The sequence below is a fragment of the Papio anubis genome, chromosome 2, assembly GCF_008728515.1.
Source record: "Papio anubis isolate 15944 chromosome 2, Panubis1.0, whole genome shotgun sequence".
NCBI classification, from domain to species: domain Eukaryota; kingdom Metazoa; phylum Chordata; class Mammalia; order Primates; family Cercopithecidae; genus Papio; species Papio anubis.
In genome coordinates this window covers 79,282,713-79,295,766 of record NC_044977.1, presented here as the reverse complement: position 1 = coordinate 79,295,766, position 13,054 = coordinate 79,282,713, and the positions used below count along the sequence as shown (strand labels likewise).

At 41.6% G+C, this 13,054-nt stretch overlaps 1 protein-coding gene and 1 long non-coding RNA gene across 15 annotated transcripts in view; one reads left to right on the top strand and one right to left on the bottom strand.

The window, feature by feature from the left end:
* FHIT (fragile histidine triad diadenosine triphosphatase) overlaps positions 1 to 13,054 on the bottom strand; it is a 1,487,995-nt gene that overhangs the window by 1,221,302 nt on the left and 253,639 nt on the right. The gene's annotated exons all lie outside the window — the stretch shown is intronic.
* On the top strand, positions 1,139 to 11,324 carry LOC116273648. Its single transcript, XR_004181951.1, has 3 exons — positions 1,139 to 1,222; positions 1,307 to 1,425; positions 11,285 to 11,324. It is a non-coding gene; the product is annotated as an uncharacterized LOC116273648 (long non-coding RNA).

The window sequence follows — 13,054 nt, the reverse complement described above, 5'->3', positions numbered from 1 at the left end:
TGTAAGCTAATTTTCACTGTTGCTGGAAGCAGAAGCAAATGGCATAATTCTCAGAGCTAAGAGTGAACCTGGGTGGTAAAGAGCAGCCAGCATTACCAGTGGCTAGTTCAGCATTCCGACCAAAACGAACCACTCTGAACCCTGGGGTTCAGTCAGTGGCAATTTCCTCAAATTTGTCCTTAAAAGTTGAAATGTATCATACTTTTGCTCAGCCACCTTTAAGAAACTTGAGTGTATGAGTGTGTGGGAAATACAAATAAAACCTACAGAGCTGTTGTCTGGATTGAACAAACAAGCAAATGTGCTCAGCTTTCCAAACAACTGCAGGTGCTGTAATAATTCAGAAAAGTGTGTGCTAAGCAGTGGGGGATGCTGGCATGCTCTGTTAAGACAGTCATTGTGGCCAGGTGCGGTGGCTCACGCCTGTAATCTCAGCACTTTGGGAGGCTGAGATGGGCGAATCACCTGAGGTCAGGAGTTCCAGACTAGCCTCACCAACATGGAGAAACTCCGTCTCTACTAAAACTACAAAATTAGTCAGACGTGGTGGCACATGCCTTCAATCCCAGCTACTCAGGAGGCTGAAGCAGGAGAATCACTTGAACCCGGGAGGTGGAGGTTGCAGTGAGCCGAGATCTCGCCATTGCACTCCAGCCTGGGCAACAAGAGCGAAACTCCGTCTCAAAAACAAAAACAAAAAGAGAGCGTCATTGCTAACCATGTTGCTTAGCACAATTTTGGAAGGAGGCATGATGCTGGCACAAAAAACCCTTGCCAGAAATTCCTAGTCCTTAATTTTATGCTCGCTCTTTCATTCTTTTCTCATTTCATTGGCATACAGGCAAGTGAAAAACAGTGGAAAGAGAAGAGGGAGCATCAAAGGAAAAGAGAAAAAATAAGCCTGACTGCTGTTGTTTATGGTTGTCTTGTCAGTTAACACCTGGGCAATCATCAACCATGTGCTTTCCTTGAGCCAGGTCCTCAAGAACCTTAAAGAATCCAAGATGAAGGAAGTAAACAGAAGCAGCTTTGTGGTGGTTAGGGTAGGGCTTCCAGAATGTGGCTACAAATCTCTTGGAGTCTTGTTAAAATGTGGATTCTGATTCTAGAGTGGGGCCTCAAATTCTGCTTCAGTTGGTGATCTTGTTAAAATGCCATTTCTCACGATGGGGTGGAGCCTCGGACTCTGCACTTCTGCTCTTAGGGAAACCCAAGCCTCAGGGTTAGTCTTTGAGCCTGGGGCAATGGCCTATCCTGGACCTTTTTCTTTACAGGGATTTCACTTGACTCCTTCTCCTTTTTACAGGGGCCTGCAGTGAAGAAAAATAAAGCATGACATACTCTAAAAAGCACTGGTTCTAGACTCAAACAAACTTGGGTTGGAATTCCAACTTTGCAATTGATATGCAATCTGTGTGGTCACAGGTGAGTTTTTTTAATCCCTCTGAAATTCATTTTCTCCATCTATAAACTGGGCATGCCATTTTTTAACTCTCAGGGCTGCTACAAGGAACAAATGAGATCATGTGCACCATCAGGCAGGTTCACATTCATTATGGAGTGAATGACTAAAGAGCCTATCTACAGGTAATAAAAAGGAAGGTAGGGTGTGACAATCCTTAAATACATATTAATTTTTCTTAATACTGTGACTTTGTCTCCTTCTTATATCTACAGCTATGGGTTGTGTAGAGTTGTAACCACATTAAGCGAAGCATGTCTTCCCATTTCAAATACTTTTCTGACTCCAGAAAGTCATTCTCTGATCTTGCTTTCGGTAACGACAAAATCCAGAACAGACTGGGTTTTGAAAATATTTCTTGCTGTATCAAATGATGAAAATACATCTGATGATTTTCTTGCTCTCAATTAATTCAGTTCTTAGACTTGCTCTTCTGGACTTCTCTGGCTCCTGTTTCCAACGACAGATTTCCCTTATTCTCAAGCTCCCCTCTTCCCAGTCTCTTTCCTCCAACCTGAAGTCAGGCTCCCTTTGCTCCCGCAGTAAATCAGGCAAAAGTGTCCCTTCATTCCCATGTGATCCAGCTGGCGAATCTGAGTTTCTCTAAAGGAATCTAGATAATACTTCAGTGTTAACCAGAGGAATTAAAGGAAAAACAGCTAATGCCAGCCTTCTCTAACCTTCCCACATCAGCAGACTGAACCAAGCACTCAAAACTCAGCGTTTAATAAAGAGGGAAAAAGGAGGAGGAGATACTTTATTGGGTGTGGTAGAGACAAAGAGGGAAATAGAAGAAAATTGGGAAGTAGTGACATTAGCTGCCATGTCCTGCCTTCTCTGGCAGTTCTCCACGGCAGACCAGGCTGGCAGTGAATGGGTGTTATAACTCCTATGGATCACGCCTGACCCTGCTGGGCCCGTCATCCTTCTGTTTAGGTGACACTAAAGGGTCTCGGGGCAGCATCAGAGCAGGAAGGATGTGCCAGCCACAGAAGTGCCAACTCATGACAAGAATCATTGCTCATTCAGGGATTCCCGCCCCTGCCATCACCTCCTCTGTCCCAGGATCTGCATTTCACTGGTCTCTCTCCCCCAAGCTGTGACAGCAGAAGAGGGGCCTGCTTCCCATTAGCTCATTTCCATCTCAGACTTAGTCAGAGGAATAAATTATTGTCAGCTCATCTGTCTTATTAGATTGAGCCACATGATATTGCCATGTTGTTGCTCAAATACTGGCAATTTCATGTGATTCAACCTCATCTGCTGTTTAGAGAAAGGAAGTTTCACTGCTATGAAAAACTAAACTATTTCTGTGGCTGAGCTATGCTGACCAGAACAGAGTTATCTCAAATTCTTCTACTCAAAGGCTGCATATTTTAAACTGAAATGCACTGAGCCTCTTCCTTATCCCTACTTTCCATGTATCTAAGACAAGATAAATTCAGCAACATTCTTTAGAAAACATTCCATCTCCAAGAGCAACTATCAGTCAAACAACAGGGAATCATTGTGCATTTACTCTGTATAAAGCAAAAGAAGGATAAAAAAACAACAAACAAAACATCTTTTCTGCCTCTAAGGAGTGACTGACATAGCTGAAGAAAGAAGAGGGGGAAAAAACCCACAAAAATGTTAAAGAATGAAGCAACAATATAAGGAATGTCACAAGACAGACCATGATCATTTGCTAAATGAGTGGAATGGAAAATAAGTGTAGCGAGTCGAGAGGCAGGAGCAATCACCTAGAATCTGATTTGAGCCACTTTCCATCTAATTTAGCTCATCAATCACCTCACCCTCCCACCTGCTTACTGTGAGAAGTTATCACAGAAAATGAAAATCGCCTCTCTGCCTACTCATAACTCCCAGACGTCAGTCCCAGAAATGTATGCCCGGTAGGTCTCAGACCCCTCCCACCCTTTATTGAGTCCATCTCAGGAAAAGATGGGGGAACGGGGACATTTACACTGGATGCTTTTCTTTCTCTAGATGAAGTCAGCATGACAAAGGAAAATGGGAAAAATCTAAATGTGCGTGCCTCAATATAAACTCTAGCCACCTGGCAGCCTAGCACTTTTCCTGACTTCATGATTCCTTTTATTTCTGAATTTCAACCTTTCTGAGCAGTTGTCAATAGTCAAAACTGGACATAAATTTAAGCATACTACAAATACCTGTTTAGGTACAAATGAGGTCATGTTAACACCTCGCAGCCCCCCACTTTAGCAATTCCCTGTGTGTTCTCACTCACACAATCTCCCATGGTACCCTGCTCTTCCTCTCCACTGAGGGCCTCCCTCTCGAGGACAATGCCTAGCCATGGACCCTGTCTCTCGTGTCCTCCTGGAAAAGGGTGTTTCCTTTCCTCAGAGGCCATAGCCAAGGGCTCTGCAAGGCAGCAGCAGCCCTGGCTGCCTCAGTACTTCTGGCATGAAAGCCACGCTGGGATGCTCCATGCAAAAATGCGGATAATACCCTTCTGCCCAACGCTGTCACCCTCTATTGCCTGGGTTGAATAACAGTGAAAGTTTGCTAAGGTCCCAAGGCAACATCTCTGACCAGGCCTTTTCTCCTTCTCCCTTTCCTTCCTTTCTTTCTTTTCTTTTTTTTTTTTTTTTTTTGGAGACAGAGTCTTCCTCTGTCACCCAGGCTGCAGTGCAGTGGCACAATCTCTTCACTGCAACCTCCGCCTCCCAGGTTCAAGCAATTCTCCTGCCTCAGCCTCCCGAGTTCTGGGACTACAGGTGCACGCCACCACACCTGGTTTTTTTTTTCTTTTTTTTTTTTTGTTTGTATTTTAGTAGAGAAGGGGTTTCACCGTGTTGCCCAGGCTGGTCTTGAACTCCTGAGCTCAGGCAGTCCGCCCACCTTGGCCTCCCAAAGTGCTAGGATTACAGGCGTGAGCCAGCACGCCCAGCCACTTCTTTCCTTTTTTGAGACAGGGTATTGCTCTGTCGCCAGGACTGAAATACAGTGGTATGATCATAGCTCACTGTAGCCTCAAACTCCTGGGCTCCGGTAATCGTCCTTTCTCAGTCTCCTGAGTAGCTGGGACTACAGGTGTGCACCACCATGTCTGGCTATTTTTTTTTTGAGATGGGGTCTTGCCATGTTGCCCAGGCTGGTCTCAAACTCCTGGACTCAAGTGATTCTGCCACCTTGGCCAGCAGACACACTGTTGGTTGCTTATTAATGACCATCACCTCTTACCTGGGCCTCTACCAGAGCCTCCTAATGTCCTGCTTCCAGTCTTGCCCTTCCAGTTCATTCTGCACAAAGCAGCAAGAGGGATCTTGTAAAAACACTAAATAGATCATGTCTTCCTGGACTTAAAATCCTTCAGTGCTTTCCCTGCTACACTCAGAATAAAGTCAAAGCTCTTGGCCCTGGCCTACGAGGCCTTCCAGGACTTGGCCCCAGCCTTGCTCTGCAGGAGACTGTCCAGTGAAGGTTATAAACTCAAAGTCCACTGCTTCCCATGAGAACCCTGGGTCAGAATTCCAGGTTTTCTGCTTACAATGTGAACTGTGGAGCTTTGGGCCAGCTTCTTAGCTTCCCTGCACTTCAGTTTCTACACATGGGAAGTTACATATCTCACTGGATTATTAGAAATAAAGTGAGATATAACATACCTGGTGCTAGGAATAGTGCCAGTCAATAGTAAATGCTTCATAAATATAATCAGCCTGGTCTGCTTTCATTTCTTTGAACATATCTTTTCCACCTCAGGGCCTTCCATTTGCTGTCCTTCCTGCTCGGAATGCTCTCCCTCCTCCCCTTTTGTACCACCTCCACAGAAAGGCCTTCCCTTACTAACAGATCTCAATGGGGACTCTCCCCACCTCACTCTGTTATTCTCTATTGCAACTCTTCATTTCCTTCCTATCACTTGTATGCTGTGATAAACTGCCATTATTTTCTTTCTTCAGCTATTCACTGCTTATTGTCTTTCTCTTCCATGAGACTTTAATCTTTATAAGTATTACCATTGAATTCCAGTACTAGAACATCATTTTGACTCAGGGATCCTCCATGAAGTTCCATCACTATTTAAATTGTTAATAGCAAGGAAGTGGATGAATCTTACTAATCTCTCATGTCATGGTCTGTTTCCATTTGGCTTTTACTTAAAGAGTCCTCCTTCTGTGGAGCTCAGACCAGCTCTCTGAGGCTAGGTTGGATACAAAACACTGTGATTGACTCAGCCTCCCCCATTCCCCTGAAAGTACATATAAGCTTCTTTTCAAGGACTCCTTGCCTCCTTGGACAGATACTTAACTAAGTAACCTCTGATGGCTCCTTTTGGCTCAATCTGATTTACCTTCTCATGTGTGTGTGTGTGTGTGTGTGTGTGTAGTGCACACACTTACTAAGATGTTGGCTTAGCCCAGAGTCCTCAGAAAGCATAGCCTGAGGCAAAATCTTATATAATCCTAATTTATTGGAATGTGCCATCCAGGGAAGGAAGAGGGAGAGAAGAAGGAAATGGAGGGATGGAGAACAAGCTGGCTGCCACTGTTACTCAGCACAACTGATTGTCAGATCTCCAGGACCCAACTTCTGAGACAGGCTATGTGAATGACAGCTCCTTTGGACAGTAAGTCAGGATAAGAAGGAGATGAATTCCAGGTTGCACATACGTGGGAGCTGAGCCATCTAGTGCATCACAGGCCTCAATGGCAACATGGGAGCCCTGGCGAGAGATGACAGGCTGACTTGAGAGAATGGGAGCAGTCACTGTAACAGCCTTTGGCCCTTGGCAGCAATGGTGTCAGCAGCATTAGTGACGTGGCTCTGTAACCATGAGAGCAGCACAAACCAGGCAAGCATACAGATCTGGAGGAGGGCCTAAACTGAGTCTCATACTGATGCATAGGAAGGTGACTGTCCAAATGTATTGTTCGAGGATGGCAAGCATGGGACATACAGGCTCACCACTCCTGAAGCTTGCACTCATAGCAGACATCTTTGTACTTTGTACTTTGGCTGAGCCCAAGTACAGTCTCTAAACACTTCTTCATACAGAGCTGTGATCAGCCATTACATCACAATAGTAATGCAAATGAAGACAGCATAAGATAAAAAAAAAATTATAATTCACACCTGGAATGATAAAGACAAAAACAGTGTAAAGCTAATGAAAATGATCAATTTCAGAAAGTGAAAAATCCACCAAAGAGAAGTCCTTCCAGAGCATCTTCCATCTAACCCAGCTCCATAACCCAGAAATCAGTGTCTGTGGATCTCCTTGATATTGCAGGAAAAGAGAATGCCATTCAAATGATAGCTTTTCCAGAACCGAAATTCTATGTACATCCTAGCATAATAGCTCTCATTGTTCTGTATTTTATGACAGTTTTGTGGATTTCACATCACAAATGATACATGCCTAATTTACAGAGCAAAGCTTATTTCATTTAAAGCAGTTCTGATCAGAGGAGAATGTTTCATTGTGGTATTATAAGGAATTGATCTGCTAATGTTCTTCTTAAGCTTTCACATTAATGACAGAGAAGATGCATCATCATTTCTACTGACCCTTCATTCCACCCCCACCCACCAAATGTTCAAAGCTTTGTATATGTGTCTTAATAATCTGTCATCCAATACTTGGCAAGTGAAACGTGCTATCATATGGTATGAAGAATGTTTGTAGCTCTGGCTAAAACTTCATGGATCTGACATTTAAGCCTTAGTGCTGATCTAACATAGGCAGAGAACTGTGCTAAGAACTGATAGATGCAGAAGTGAATAAAACACCGCCCCTTTCCTTTAGAGTAGTAAGTTCCAAACTAAAGGATAGAACCCAATAGTGGGTCATGACATCAACTTAGGAAATTGTAACGAGAATTTTTTAAAAACTACAATAGAATTGAATATAGTAGAATATATCTCAAATAATAATAAAGGGTAGAGTTTCATGAAGGTGTCTCTCTCTCTCTGTGTGTGTGTGTGTGTGTGTGTGTGTGTGTGTGTGTATACATGTATTTCTTACTGTGGGTGATCTAACAGTTTGAAAGCCAAAGATTTCCAAAGGGGAAACATCATCATTCAAACACATAATGATAAAAATATATGTATAGAGAATCCCTAGAGTCATGCAGAATCAACATTCAGTATGCACACAGGATGGCAGAGATTGGTACTAAGGGGGCCTGATATTCAGGCAATGGTGAGAATCTAGAGTTTGCCTTCTAAGGCCCACATTCCTCATATTACTCTCTGCTCAGAAACTACTACTGTATGTGCCCGCATCACTACAGAACATAATTCAAGCTCATGAGTATGGCATTGAAGGACCTCCAAGCTTACTTCCCACTACTTGTCACCTCCTCCCACACCTTCTTGATGCCATACTGTTACTATAATCATTTTTGCCATTTTTGAATGTGTTCTGTGTTTGAATACATTCTGCATTTTTCTACTTCTGGGCCCTTGTACAAACTCTTCCCTCATGCTGGAATGTCTTTCCTTCCCTATCTGACCACTAAAGTAATATACTTACAGTGGTCAGCCTTTATTTTGTCTCCCCAGCAAGCTATCCCATCCTCCTTCAGGTAATATTATTTTCTTTCCTTTGAGATACTCCCTGAAATTTCATGGGTTTTGTGGTCAATCATAATGCCCCCTTGCCTGTGGCCACAGGAGAAGCTCTGTGACAAACATACAGTGATTGGTTGAAAAAACAGGCATGTGACCTACAGCAGAACATTATAGTCTATCTCATGTACAGACAGGTACAATTCCTTCTCTGAATTCTAACAGCAGCCCTCAAAATACAGTGAGCATAATAATTACCTGGAAGGCTTGCTAAACCATAGATTGGTTCTACCCTCAGAGGTTCTGATTGAATAAATATAAATTATGGCCTGAGATTTTGCATTTCAAATAAATTCCCAGGTGTGTTAGTTTCCTCTTGTTGCTGTAACAAATTACCACAAACTTAATGGCTTAAAACAAAACAAATTTATCTTCTTACAGTTCTGGTGGTCAGACATCCAAAACAGGTCAAGGTGTTGGCAGGGCTGTTCCTTCTGGAGGCTCCAGTGTAGAATTCATTTTTTTGGTTCACTCAGCTTCTAGAGGATGCCTGCATTTCTTGGCTCATGGCCCTTCTCTTGTATCACTCCAACATCTTACTGCTGTCCTCACAACTCCTACTACTAACACTTACCTCCTGTCTTCCTCTTATAAGGACCCTTGTGGTTATATTAGGCCTACTGAGATAATCTAGCATAATCTCTCCATCTCAACATCCTTAACTTGATCATATCTGCAAAGTCCCTTTTTCCATAAGAGGTAATTTATGCCTGAGTCCTTTTGCCTGAGGATTAGGATGTGGACAACTTTGAGGGGCTATGATTCAGTCTACCATACCAAGTGATGTTGATCCTGATAGTCCAGAGTCCACACTTTGAAAACCAATGAATTACTATCACTATTAAAGCCAGCCTTGTATTTTAATTATTCTTTAGTCTGTCTGCCTTCCACTAGATTGAGAGGTTGCAGAGGCTGGAATAGATCTTGGCCTTTTTAAAAATTGCTTTAATTCTATTTACATTCAAATTTCTGAATACTGGTAAATACATCTTTCAGTTAAACTGGGGGAATAGGTAAACAGTCGGAAATGCTGACAGAAAAGAAAACTGTGAAGATAAAACCTCAAAGTGGAAAGGTATTGGTTAATAGGATTATCTGGATTCCTTACTGCCAACAGTAAAACTTTCTACCTAATTATGCTCCCAAATTTCAAATTTCTCTATTGCTGACAACTATTGTCATTTTGATGTCCCCCAGTTATTTCTCATTTTTCTCAAACCAAATTTGTGTAGCTGGCCAGCCCATCCTGAGTTCTATCTCATGGGCTCTGGATGTCAGAGATAGCTTCACCACACATTCAAGCACTCAAGTCAGAAATCTCACCAGCATCATAGGAATAGCAGCTGACAGTTATTCCCCCATTGATATGTGCTTGGCAACGTTCTGGGTTCTCTATGGGCACTTACTCATTAATTCTTATTCATTCTTGTCTTGTCCATTTTAAAAATGTCTTCCATAGTGCTTTACATATAGCATACATACACTGTCTACATTGCCTGGTTCATTCAGTAGACCATAAGCTCCTTGAGGGAAGGGATGGGTCTTATTCATCATCTTGTTGCCAGGATGAAACTATGTCACTTGTACCTCACATTACATTTTCAGTAAAATGTTAGAGAGATGAGACCATATGTGAGCAGTAGGAAGTCAGTCAGTCAAGTTGAAGTGGGGTCTAATGTCAAATTGCCTTGAAATCAGGCAGAACTTAAACATGATATAGCAGGCATCTCAGAGATACTGCAAAATCCTAAACAAGAGCATAAAGCTAAAATCATTTTATAGAGCCAAATCAGTAAGTCCCCAGTTTAGCTTAGAAACAATCAGACAAGGACCAAAGTCTTTCTAGGAGGTATGATTCTTCGAAGAGACAAGGGGGATAGAAATTGAGTCCATAAAGTTCTCTTCTATCCTCCTGATTCTAGGCGTTGAGGTATCTGTTCTTTGTTCTTGGTGATTTACTATATCTGATTGCAACTCAGAATTCAAACATTAGGCTCTGCCTTCTTTTCCATCCAGATTCTCAAATCAATATCTTTACTATGACACTTATTCTCAGGATTAATTTATGAAATTGTATGATGTGCTTTGAAGATTGAAGGCTTCTTAGAGAGAGATGGAATGCCAGCTTGTACTATCAAACCAGTGTATTAAACAGTTCCTGCTTTAAAAATCAAAAGTTTGTTGGTTGAGATGCTATTAAATCGTAACATACAAAAGCAGTACATGATCATTTCAGTGGTACAAAGGCAAACTAAATATAGCAGATGAAAATTGTTACAACATAAGAGAAAAAATGTAATCTAATATTTTAACCATTTAGTTATATGCCACATACAAATAAATTATTATAAAGAATAAGTTTTAGCACTTGCCCCATTTGTCTGATAGGGTACCTAATATGCCAAGGACTGTGCAATACTGTGATGAACAAATGAATCCCTACATGATGGAGCCAACAATCTAGTGGACAGGATGGATATTTAATAATTATGAATTATTAGGACATAATCACAGGACAAAATAAAATGAAGGAATTCCCAGAGCAATGTGAACACAGAACCAAGTATGGAGCATATCTGGGGAACCAAGAGACTGTCCAGAGGAGATGATATTCCAGCTGAGATTGTAAGGGCAAATGAGAGCTGATGAGCAGCACAGAAGGGGAAAGAATCTTCTAGCATTTGATCGGCATGATACATAAAGGGAGAGTAGCAGGGGATGGGCTGGGAACCTGGAGGCCTGTTGAAGACTGTTCAGCCTTGACAAGGTAAAGGGGAAAAGGTGATATATTTGTTTGAGCTGAATCTCTCAGCATTTTACATCTCAAGTCTCCTAGTTCTAAACAACCTGAGAGGAGGCTGCTCTTTATGAAACTGAGTATACGGAAGACAGCCTTGAGAACCTTAAATTCAATGCATTGTGTAGAATATAACCATGATTCTAAACAATACTGGTTAAAAGCCTTTTTTTTTTCAAATGGGCATAGCTTTGTTAAAAAAAAAAAAGAAGTAATAATAAGATAATTTGGTAACTGAGTAGAGACAGGAAGCCTTTTCTACTGAAGTCTTTGGTTTATGGATACACCCATAGTGTTGGAAGGAAGCATTTGTATTTTAAGGTATCTTTCCTAGGTTTGTTGCAAAGTGTATAGACAGCATACCCCCATGAGGATGACAACACAGTTCTTCTAAGACATTATTTATTTATGTATTTATTTTTTAGGCAGAGTCTTGCTGAAGTGCAATAGGAGTGATCACAGTTCACTGCAGCCTCAGCCTCCTGGGATCAAGTGACTCTCCTGTCTCAGCCTCTCAAGTATCTGAGACCACAGGTGTGTACTACCACACCTGGCCCCTTTTTTTTTTTTTTTTTTTTTTTTGAGAGACGGGGCCTTGCTTTGTTGCTCCGTCTGGTCCTGAACTCCTGGCCTCAAGTGATCCTCCCACTTCAGCCTCCTAAAGTCTTTTAAGATATCATATTATGGAAACTTTAATTAAGCTCTTGCTACATATGAAACACTCTGCTTAGGGTTCTATGTATATCTTTCATTTAACCTTCACAGCAACTCTAGGAGGTAGGCACAATTATTATTCTGCTTATCGACATTGTCAACTGAAGTTAGAAAGGTTAGTAAATCTTTGAGGATCACATAGCAAGTCAGCAGTGAAGCTGTTAATCCCTCCCCACTGTTAACCAGGAAAACTCTACTTCTGCTAAATTCTGATCATTTTTTTGCTAAAGGGGTTAGGGGTGCTTTTGACTCTTTTTTGTTTCCCTTTGAATTACCACCTAATGGTTATTGCTACAGTGTTTAATAAGCAATGCATTATCCCTGGGCAGTGGAATTAATATCATTACTCAGAGATGGTAAACAGAAGTTTGCATTTGTGCACTGCCTGGAGGTGGAAGCATCAATAAAAGCCTGAGGTGGGAGGAAGAGATGAATGTGCAGGCTTGAATCAGAGGCAAGGGATGCAATTTGATGTGGGGTAATAAGAAATTATGCCTAGGCTAGCAGAGAAACACAATCCTTTACCACTCCTAGCCTCAACTGCACTGTTACATTTCTCCTAACACTGCTTTTCTTTCCTCCACAGGGCGCAGAAGTCCCAGCCCCGCCCATCACACCCACAACCCTTATGTACACCCAAGGGTGCCTGGCATGCAAGATTCTAGAAGCAATGGGTTGAAAGTCCCTTTGACAAAGTTTGCTTGGGGACTGAAATTTAAATCTACATCCTAGGACCAAAGATATTTAAATTAAAAACTTCCTACCAAATCCAACAACAGCTAAGAGAGTGGCGAATGTGATATTACAGAAATTGGTATGCAGCCTCCAAATGCCAAAGTGGCAGCTTGTTATTTATGATAAGATAAGGAGCAGCTTGTTACTAAAGATATCCATGTTAACCCCACACACTGAGCAGAACAAAGGATCATTAATGATTCCTGGGCTTGTCATGTTAGAAAGGGGTGGCAATGATTAAAGAGCATCTATATATGCTTTCCTTGTGACATTTCTTATTTTTAAACTCCAATATAAAAATTCATGTTAATTGTTATGATTTGTGTCACATGCTATACTCCAGGGCTGGACAGGAAACAGTGTCCCCATTCTAGTATTTTATAATGAGCAATAAACAAACAATAAACAATGACAACAAGAAAAGAACCACTTTCCAAGATCATACGATTAGTTCTGACATTTGGGAAATTGCTTCATTGCCAGAAGTCAATTCCCGCGATTGCGAGCATCTTCCACAAATAAAATTAATAATGTGCCCAACTTCCCTCCCGTCTTCATTTTATTATATGAAAACTGGACCTCCCATAGCATGTAAAGTCACATTTTTAAAATAAAATGTTCTTCCTTCATAAAATATATAAGTAAATGTCTTATACAGTTACAGAGACCTTTGAAAACGTACATTTTTCCATTCCTTTGTTTATTCAGGCAATAGCTGTTTGAGTACCTACTAAGTGCTAGGTACT